At 41.8% G+C, this 10,636-nt stretch overlaps 1 long non-coding RNA gene across 1 annotated transcript; it reads right to left on the reverse strand.

The window, feature by feature from the left end:
- Positions 1–3,667: 3,667 nt before the first annotated feature.
- LOC139560177 (uncharacterized) lies at positions 3,668–5,377 on the reverse strand. The gene is made up of 2 exons (XR_011671877.1): positions 4,592–5,377; positions 3,668–4,405 (listed from the first exon to the last, which is right to left on the reverse strand). It is a non-coding gene; the product is annotated as an uncharacterized lncRNA (long non-coding RNA).
- Positions 5,378–10,636: the final 5,259 nt, after the last annotated feature.

Genomic DNA, 10,636 nt, shown 5'->3' on the forward strand with positions numbered 1-10,636 from the left:
AAATAATCAACATATATTATCAGATCAGATCGGCCATTCCCAGTTAAAGGAGCGATCTACAGTACAGAACAACAGGTAGATTCAGGACCATTGGTCCTGCTGGACATCAGCTCGCCACTGGATTGGAATATGCGCAAACAGCTTATTGCACAAAGAAGCAAGGAAGAATAGAATGCCCTGAAAGGGTTTTCATTAAGCCCAAAGGTGCACACTGTTCACCATATTAAAACTGTGACACACAATACCATACCAACACTTTAGGCCTATACCTTGAACTGTACGGCGGGTATGAAATGAATAGCTCACTTTAAATGAGCAAACGTTACTGTATAGGCATGAAAATATGAAATGATCATACATAGCCTAATATCATGGCGGGTATGAATACAGAAGCTCACTTTGAATCCAACACATATAAGCCTACCAGGGTAGACATGAAAACATGAGGCTACATCCTATGAACAGTAAATATTCAGGAGTAACATTTCTTGTGTGTTTCACGTTTTAAAGCACACGGCCTAGACGCCTAGGATTGGTGTTGAAGGTGGAGATTATTGCATCATAGTCACTGAGTTCCCTTTCGAAGAACAACTGGGCTAGATTGTTGAGACGATCTGATTGATTTCTTGATACGGCCTGTAGCGGAGAGTCGTCTCTCAACACTACATAAAGTCACTGGAAGGGTGATGATGGTCTTTAGTAGTCTATTGATGTGAGGGAAAATGTCCAGGGATTTGAATTCCTGACCTCCCCCCAACTTTCCGACGCAGTTGCTGAATAAACACGGTTAATTCAGCATTCTCATCAGAGACATGATAGTGATTGCATGGGTCCAGCAGTGATTCTTTCAGTAATCCTAGACGCTGGCAGACAGGCCGCTGCTGCTCTCATTATTCCATATGGATCCTCCTGGAAGCGGGTGTGCAGCTCAGTCAGAAGCGGGTGTGCAGCTCAGTCAGAAGCGGGTGTGCAGCTCAGTCAGAAGCGGGTGTGCAGCTCAGTCAGACGATAGAGACATATATAAGGATTGGAAGCACCCCAATTAGATCCCAGGAACCTCCTGCATTTTTCTACATTTCCGATTAGTCAGGAGACAATACAAACGACAAATCAAATTCATTTATTTCATTTGATATATATTTTAAGCCAGCCTGATTGGCTAGTGCACGGCTCTGAATAGAGAATAAGTTGTAATAAATGATAACAAAAAAATGATCCACGTGAATGTAGCTGGGTTGCCAGGACCGGTGGCTAGTAGACCGGCGAAGTCGAGCACCGGAGAGGGGGGAGCGGGAGTAGACGTGACAGTAGCCTGTAACCAGTCTATAGCCTTTAGCTACAGTGGAAGGAGAGTCATTCAAGATGCCCCCCCCCCCACACAGACACAGACACACACACACACAGACACACAGACACAGACACACAGAGACACAGACACACAGAGACACACAGACACACAGAGACACACAGACACACAGAGACACAGAGACACACAGAGACACACACACACACGCGCGCGCACACACGCACACACACACACACACACACACACACACACACACACACACACACACACACACACACACACACACACACACACACACACACACACACACACACACACACACACACACACACACACACACACACACACACACACACACACACACACACAGTACAGTGTAAAATCATCAAAGTGTAGTCCAGAGGTGTACTCTCTGATAGGCATGAAGTACACACAGTCACACACAGTCACACATTATCAAGTCCCTCGATTGAGCACCTGATTCCCCTTTTTGTTCAAACTGGGCTGAAGCGTGTTTGGGTACGCTTTCATTCTATTAGTCACACATACCTCGCAGAGAGCTGGTTCACACAGTGATACATTCACCAAGAGAACAGAGACCGCAGGCTCCACGCCATTACTCTTATTCCTCTCATTACTGTAACTTCAAGATTTATTCACTCAAGATGTATGTGTCAAATTGTTCCCTCAGGACAAATGCTAACTAGACAACCATGCAGATCTGTGTGTGTGGCTCGCATCTTGGTCCAATTTCCAATTGAAAATGACATGCAATGGTTTAGAGAAAAGTTTATGAATCTTAAAGACTGAGAGAGAATATAAATAATAGTCTTGTTACTTCTTTCTTCTGTTGTTAAGCTTTGTGGTCAGAGGTCATTATATGACTCTGCTAAAATTGTCTGTCAGGTGATGAAAACAGTGTTTTCCCCTTGATCGACCCCAGAGTTGACATGAGATTTTTTTTTTTTTTACTTCAGTATTGTGGATGTTTTTAAAAATCTTTTCTGTTTTCTGTTACTGCAAACCACACAAATCCTAAGTTTAGTAAAACAATATGCTCATGGGTGTGGGGAGGTGAGCCCCATTCTGTCCAGCAATATTTATGTCCATTTAGTTGACCTCTTTTCGCTCAAAAGCATCCCCGGAGGCACAATTTCTTTACAGCCTCTTTAAAAACATCACTCTTATCTTGCTCACATGTTTCTGCAGTTAAAGTTAACCTGCATGAACATCTGCATATGGTTGATTTTGCAAATACAGGCACTTTTGGATGTTAAATGTTTTTGAAAATGAAACCGCTTGAAACTGCTTTTTATCGAAACACTTATCTCCCTCACTAGCTTTAAGCACCAGCTGTCAGAGCAGCTCATAGATTACTGCACCTGTACATAGCCCATCTATAATTTAGCCCAAACAACTACCTCTTTACCTACTGTATTTATTTATTTATTTTGCTCCTTTGCACCCCATTATTTCTGTCTCTACTTTGCGCTTTCTTCCACTGCAAACCAACCATTCCAGTGTTTTTTAGTTTTTATTTTACTTGCTGTGTTGTATTTACTTCGCCACCATGGCCTTTTTATATTTTTATTTATTTATACATATATTTGTTTGCCTTCACCTCCCTTATCTCACCTCACTTGCTCACATTGTATATAGACTTATTTTTTTTCACTGTATCATTGACTATATGTTTGTTTTACTCCATGTGTAACTATGTGTTGTTGTATGTGTCGAACTGCTTTGCTTTATCTTGGCCAGGTCGCAATTGTAAATGAGAACGTGTTCTCAATTTGCCTACCTGGTTAAATAAAGGTTAAATAAAATAAAATAAAAAATCTATCGGAATATTTTCTTCATTCTGGAATAAAGTTCCAATAGTGGCTGAGAACATACTATTTAAGAATATAAAGATTTTTATCGGTTTCCCTAAATACCAGAGGGGAAATGTCATTACCACCGTGTCATAAAATGTGCTATTTTAGTTGAAAGGAACTTACAGAAATTTTGCTTTAGGTATTTTATAGAACATTTTAGAAGATTTTAGTTAAATTATGCTTTTTTTTACTATTTAGAAATGTTCTTATTTATATGTATTCATCATTGTCATGTCTAAAAGTCCATATATGCCTTGAAGATACTCAAAAACATGTATTTACCACATCAAAATGTTTATATTTTACATTATTTTCGGAATTATCTTAAGAACAAGCATATAAGTTTCACTTATGGGAAAAATCATCAATATCAATTGTAATTGAATACACCTTTTCCTCAAAAATATGTACCATGATGGTAATGACTTAGCGTTGTGGTAATGACAGAGTGTGGTGGAAATTACATTTCAAATTAAACAACTGATGAAAAATACCATTAAACATTTTAATGTCACAGTGGTACATGTTTCATTTTATTGAAGACAAAGAACACACCATTCAAAACCTCAAAACACAAAGTCTGCATGCCTCAAGAACTTAAAGCATCTTTTAGAACAATTTTAGGATTCAAAGCATGAGGCAGAAATACATGTACAAGGTTGGAAACGCTGGTTGAAATGAAACAAATTATTGTTCACTGGTTGCAGTCTATTGATTGAGACTCATGAGACAGGTGTGTGCTCACTCAAGATTAGCCCTTAATGCTCTCTATTGCTTAACAAGAGAGCAAATGTCTTCTAAGACTGCGCCATCAAGCATCATATGCTGTTTTGTCACTGGATGAGGCTCAGAGAAAAGCCCAAGCATACAATGTCCTCTCTCATTGGCCAAAATAATCGGTTGGCTCCCACACGACTCATCGTTTTAACTAGAGCACAGCTCTCTGCATCAACATCTTGTATAATACCAGGGTAAGGGTCTTCATCATATTTCACAACACACCACTTTCCAATCAGTCCCTCATGTATGTCGGCAATGGGCTGTATTGAGCTAGGAGATGGCTGTGGTGCTGTGCAAGTGGAAGGAAGTGGAAGGTTTTGCTTTCTGCCTCTGTTTGTTGAATTATCATGGTCTGTGGGCCAAAACAATCACATAGATGTGAAGTTGAGCAGAAACAACTTAGAACTCTCCATGTGATTTGTTCTGGAATGGCAGGAACGATCTGTAAACACATAGAAGATTTCTTAAATTGATGAACATACAGGAAATCTCTAACACATTTTGTTGAGTAATTTAAGTGTTTACTGAAAGTGTTAACATAATGAAAAGATAAAGAATGATTTGAAAATCTACAGTTTGATCTACATTTTGTCATTACAAATCTATAGTTTTACATGATCAATATTACCTGGTGTATTTTCATTGTTCCACGGATCCTCTCGAGACAATCTGGTAGCAGGGGATCCATTTCCTCAATCTCTTGCTCTGTGACGTAAAAGAGCTTCACATTTAACTGCTCTTTGGAAAGTTCCTCGTAGAACACTTGTCCGTTCGGAAGGTCCTTTTCTTTTGCCAATATGGAATCAGCTTTTCTCTTCACAGCTGCACCGATCCATCCCCAGGACCTTTCCCATGTCCAGCCACCAAGAATTCCAGGTGAAACTGAACTGAAACCCCAGTTGAAATGGAATTGTGCTCAGGTTGAAGAAATTTTTCTTGGATCTGTACTGTGTGGTTGGTCCATCACACACAATATGGAGTACAGTGGCAGATGGATTCAACTCGTGGAGGTGGGAGAGGACTTTTGATGCGTCATGCCGAGTGGTCATGATGCATTGATGAGCTGACTGATCACACTGACACAACACCTTCTTTAGTGTATACAACCCCAGTGTGAAGTGTTGTCTGCTGGTGAGAGTCACCAAAATACACCGCCTGTATTTCAGAGGCATACACGCACAGGTAGTTCTCTGTGAAATCCACATGAAGGATTAACTTAACTTCTATAAGATGTTTTCTGAGACTTCTTAATGTGGAATAGTGATGTCTGATATTGAAGACATGTTTCCCAAGTGTGTTCTTCACATTGGATGTAAAGTCTTCCAGTAGAGTTTGAAGGGTACCGTACACCTTCTCCTTTACAGTCAAATGGACAGTAAACTTGTCTTTTGTTCCATCTTTTGTTTCCTTCTCTCTCTCTCTCTTCTGCCTTTCCACTCAAACCACCATGTTTGTTGTCCACCATCAAAAGAGGAAGTCTGGAGCTCTTTGTGATATAACAACTTGTCTGCCATGAACTGAAGGTTGGCATGTGTCTAATATTGGCATGTCTACCTGTCTTTCACTGGTGGATGGACAATCCAAAAGGGACGTCTTTTGGTGAACTCTGTGTATGACAGCTTGACCTCTGGTAATTCTATATTGAACTTCTGATGGAGTTTTGCCAGTGTGTCGTTCAGGTATCTCTTCTGCATTTTATTCTTGTGTCTTGTCAATGTTTCCCTTTTTCCTTTTGATGCTTGACTGTTATCATCACGTTCAAATAACCTTTTTATTTAATATTCTATTGCTGGGGTGATTGCATTCAAATGTCTCTTTCTTGAGTACTTCAGACAGGTTGGCCGTTTGTTGTTTGCCCGCATTGTCTTTGCAGAGAATTCAAATTCTATTTGTGCCATTTTCACCATGCAGTGCTTTTTCAGTATTTTCCCAGCCAAAACCTTGGATATCACTTGTTGGTCTTTTGCACTCTGTTGCTTCTGGTATTTCTCTCGCAGCTCTGAGATGATGGTATTATGTAACAAAAGTATTTTTCTCTGATTCTGTGGCTTTGACCGCATTTGTTTTTTTGTTTTTGTTCTGGGGGAATTCAAAATCCGGATCTTCTCTGACAATCTATCATATATATTTTTTAATACTTTCTCCGTTTTCTTTTTGCAGCCTTCAACTTCATATTGGCCATACATAGATCCCTGTAGACTTTGGATCTGTTTTTTTCACCTTTCTACGGCCTCTCTGTCTTGGTGTTTATGAGTTTGAACAGGATGGGAAATCCTGTGCCATTTGAGGGGCAGGTAGATCATCGTTCTGTAGCTGTAGAACTTCAGGTGAGTGAGGTGATGTGTTCCTTGACAGGTATGACTCCATAACCATTATTTTCTGGATAGTTGATCTTCTGTTTTTTTGGTTTCCATGGCCTCCTTTTCCCCCTTTTTTCTCACTGGGAAAGATATGAGATGGATTTCAGTTCACCACTTTCTTTTTGTTTCTTAAGATACTCCTGGTATCTTATAGAGTCTTGTTTGATTTTGTTTATATTTGTCCTTTTCCTCTCCTTGGTTGATTTAGTGGGCATCTTATAGAAAGAAATCTAAATAATGAATTAAAGTCAGCAATAACCATAGTAAGTCACAAAAATAGACATCAAAATCACTCAAGTCATTCTAACATAATACAAAATGTTATGGTCTTATTTAGCAAATAAGTGTTCAATTTCAACTTAAGCATGATCATGTATGTAATTTATGTGTCTTTTCAGGTCTTAAGCTAAGTCAGAATTTATTAACTAATACATTTAGTCCTTACCATCACAGTTCATTATGTGGTGGTAATGACGTATGTTACGAATTACATTTTTACAGTATTTGGTCACAAATAGCAGGGATTCTAGCATACAATGTATCCTAAATACACATAATTAAAACAGAATTTAAAAAAATCTAACATCATTTGATGAAATTCTAGTCTATTTGGTAATAACATACAATATTATATTCTCAAGTCATATTTACCTTTATTTTTCTATCATTTCCCAGCATCAACATTTGAATCTCCCTCCATGACATCCATGTTCTCCACTGTCACTTCTCATATCCATGGTAACCAAGTACACAAACCTATTTGCTTGTTGTCTTGGTAATGACACAATAGTTAGAGACAACTGTATTTTGTGTAAAAAAAGTAACAAATGGCTTATGCACATCTAATATGTATATCGTTTCCATTTCTTTGACTCTATCTTTAAGAAGTGCGTTAAATATTTCATAATTATCAGGACTTTTGTAAGTGTAATACATAGCAGAATGTCAAAAGTCTGGGTGTGAGATAGGACAAAAACATTGAAATCAAGACATGAAATGCTTTAGAAAACAAGATAAAAAAAACATATTGAAAGCTGAAAAAAAGAGTTGAAGGTTATTTTAGTCTTTACTTAATGGATGTAAAAATCTAACCCTTAGACATAAAAAAGGCCCGTATTTGCAAAATCACCCATATACACTACCTTATATATTTTTGACGGTATGCTGATATAGTCAATTTATAAAACATATATAAATAGTTAAGAAGCAAGGAAATTCTTACGTGTCAAAGAGGAAGAGAGAATTATCTGATCATCAGTCATTGAAAGAAAAGGGGGAAGTTGGAAGAGAGAAAGAGTCAAAGCTGTGAGAAGAATAAGAAGAGAGGGTAAGATGAACTATCTTGTCGTTTGGGAGAATATCGCTGTGTCCAGAGCTGAGCTTCAATGTGGACGGACCGTGGCTACTTGGAGGGGCTGGTACGAGGACTGAAGGCCGGGATATTGACTCGGCCCGACTACCACAACCTGTGACACACTAGACGCAGGGGTGGGCAATTTCAGTCCTCGGGGGCCTGATTGGTGTCACAGTTTTGCCCCAGCTAACACACCTGACTCCAATGATCAACTAAGCATGATCTTCAGTTTGAACGCAATTTGATTAATCAGCTGTGTTTTCTAGGGATGGAGAAAAAGTTTGACACCAATCTGGCCCCCGAGGACTGGAGTTGCCCACCCCATAAGCTTAGGTCTCTGTATGGTGGAAATCTTTGTTTATCAAGTATGCTCTATAACCCATTGAGTTGTATGTATAGTTATAGTTATATTATAGTGATAATTATAGGTATTGTGATAGTGATAGTTATACTTATATTATAGTTATATTTACAGTTATAGTAGTCAAGAAGACATCCGAACAGAGAGGAGTGCTGACAGATCCAGATATAGTGCCCGCTCATCAGTGAGCCGATTCCCAGACCTATCCGACCTCCAAGCAGCTATGTTGGAGGAAAGAATGAAGCTCATGGAGTTTAATGACCTCCAACTTCAGCTAGAGCAAGATCACAACGTTGACGTAGAGTGTCGACGCATAGTAGCTGAAGCTCAGCGACAACAGGAAGAAGCTCAGCGTCGACAGAAGGAAGCTCACCAGGCCCGAGAAGCAATAGCTACACAACTGAACAGGCGGCATCTACAGAAGGTAGCTGATGTGCTAGAGCTAGCCAAGCTTGTCATATAATTTCTTAAAGAAAAGGATGAAGATGTTGATGCAGCCAGACCCCAGATGACTCAGTCAGATGAGCCCCCTCACCAGCACCGTCTGATGAATCATGTGGCAGCTTTGTGTCTGACTCACTGACACAACCACAAAACGCCAACCTAGGAGAAAGAGGCAGGGCCTATGAAGACTCACATCGTCTTCTCCCTGCCTACCTGAGGCACTTAACTCCAGCCCCCGTGGTTCTGCACCATGCTCCAGCTCCCATGGTTCTGCACCATGCTCCAGCTCCCGTGGTTCTGCACCCTGCTCCAGCTCCCTTGGTTCTGCACCATGCTCCAGCTCCCGTTGTTCTGCACCCTGCTCCAGCTCCCGTTGTTCTGCACCCTGCTCCAGATCCCTTGGTTCTGCACCATGCTCCAGATCCCTTGGTTCTGCACCATGCTCCAGCTCCCTTGGTTCTGCACCATGCTCCAGCTCCCTTGGTTCTGCACCATGCTCCAGCTCCCTTGGTTCTGCACCATTTACATTTACATTTAAGTCATTTAGCAGACGCTCTTATCCAGAGCGACTTACAAATTGGAAAGTTCATACATATTCATCCTGGTCCCCCCGTGGGGAATGAACCCACAACCCTGGCGTTGCAAGCGCCATGCTCTACCAACTGAGCCACACGGGACCACCCTGCTCCAGCTCCCGTGGTTCTGCACCCTGCTCCAGCTCGTGTGGTTCCTCACCCAGCTCCAGTTCCCGTGGCTCCATACCCTGGACCAGCAACTGCAGCGTAACATCCTGCACCAGGATTTGCACCATACCCTGTTCCAGGTGAACCCTACATACCTGCGGGGCAAAGCATGACTTATTCAGCTCCAGCAGCACCAGGCTTCTATCCAGGCTTAGGCGTGTCCTATCCCAATCCAGCAGCACCATAACATGGCCCGGGACAGATGGCACCCTACCCAGAGCCTGCTCCGCCACTTATCACAGATCAGCTGATTGCCTCATCATATGGCATGCTGAAGCCGTCATTGCCCTACTTCAAGAGTGGTAGAGAGAGTGACTTTGCCATACTCAAGATGGCCCTAGATGACCTGTTAAGCAGTCACAGACACCTAAATGTATAAAGTGCTCCTGGCCCACCTGAAACTATAGAGTGCAGTCCAGCTCGCTAACTAACGCCTACATGCACGACCCGAGACCTTACATTGCTGCCTTACAAGCCTGCAGGACAAGTACGGTCAACTCCGCCAACTCGTCCAGTGTGAGCTAGCACCATCCTAAACTCCCTCGCTGTCAGCAGAAGCCTTCGACTTCTTTGTCCTGTCTATCCACTCACTGATAGGCATGCTCAGGACCCTTGAGGGGTAGAACCGCTATGAGCTCAGATCCCACATCGACTGGCTCTTGAGCAAGATGCCACAGAGCTTCCGGGATGAATTCGTTGAGTACTGCTTCGATCGCGGCATCCTCAGGACTGGCACGGACCAGACATACACCCTGCACTACTTGGCAGTCTGGTTGCAGAAGACGTCCCAGGCTAAGCGCATATCAAGCAGAGCCGCAGCCCTCTATCAATGTGATATGCCTAAGCCATTCAAGGTTGACCACCGTGCCTCGACGAGACAGAAGGAGAAATCTGCTTCAATCCTCTTCAACGCAAGTGAAGTACCAAACCCCAAGGAGCCTGCTCAATCGAAGGAGAAATCCAAACCCAAGCCATTCTGTCCCCACTGTGACAATAAAGAACACTTTCTCAACTAACGTGAAGAGTTCAAGAAGCTAAACACAGGACAGATAATCAAGTGGATAAAGAATGTAAAAAGGTGTTAGAAGTGTGGACGAATCTATAAAGCTGATGCTTGCACCCTCAGACAATCCTGCAAGACATGTAAACAGCAGCACCTAACGATACTTCATGACGCCATTCAGGAAAACAAGAAAAGCATTCTCATGGTGAGTGTCCCTACGACCAAGGTATACCTGGACAGACCCAATCAATTGCTGAAGGTTGTGAAAGTCTTACTTCACAATGGTGACCGATCCCTGGAGACATACGTTGTGCTCAACGATGGCTCGAAGCGTAGCATCGTCCTGCCACAGGCTGTTCAATAAATAAACCTCACTTCTGAGCCTGAGACCCTCACCCTCAGGACAGG

The sequence above is a fragment of the Salvelinus alpinus genome, chromosome 30, assembly GCF_045679555.1.
Source record: "Salvelinus alpinus chromosome 30, SLU_Salpinus.1, whole genome shotgun sequence".
NCBI classification, from domain to species: Eukaryota; Metazoa; Chordata; class Actinopteri; order Salmoniformes; family Salmonidae; genus Salvelinus; species Salvelinus alpinus.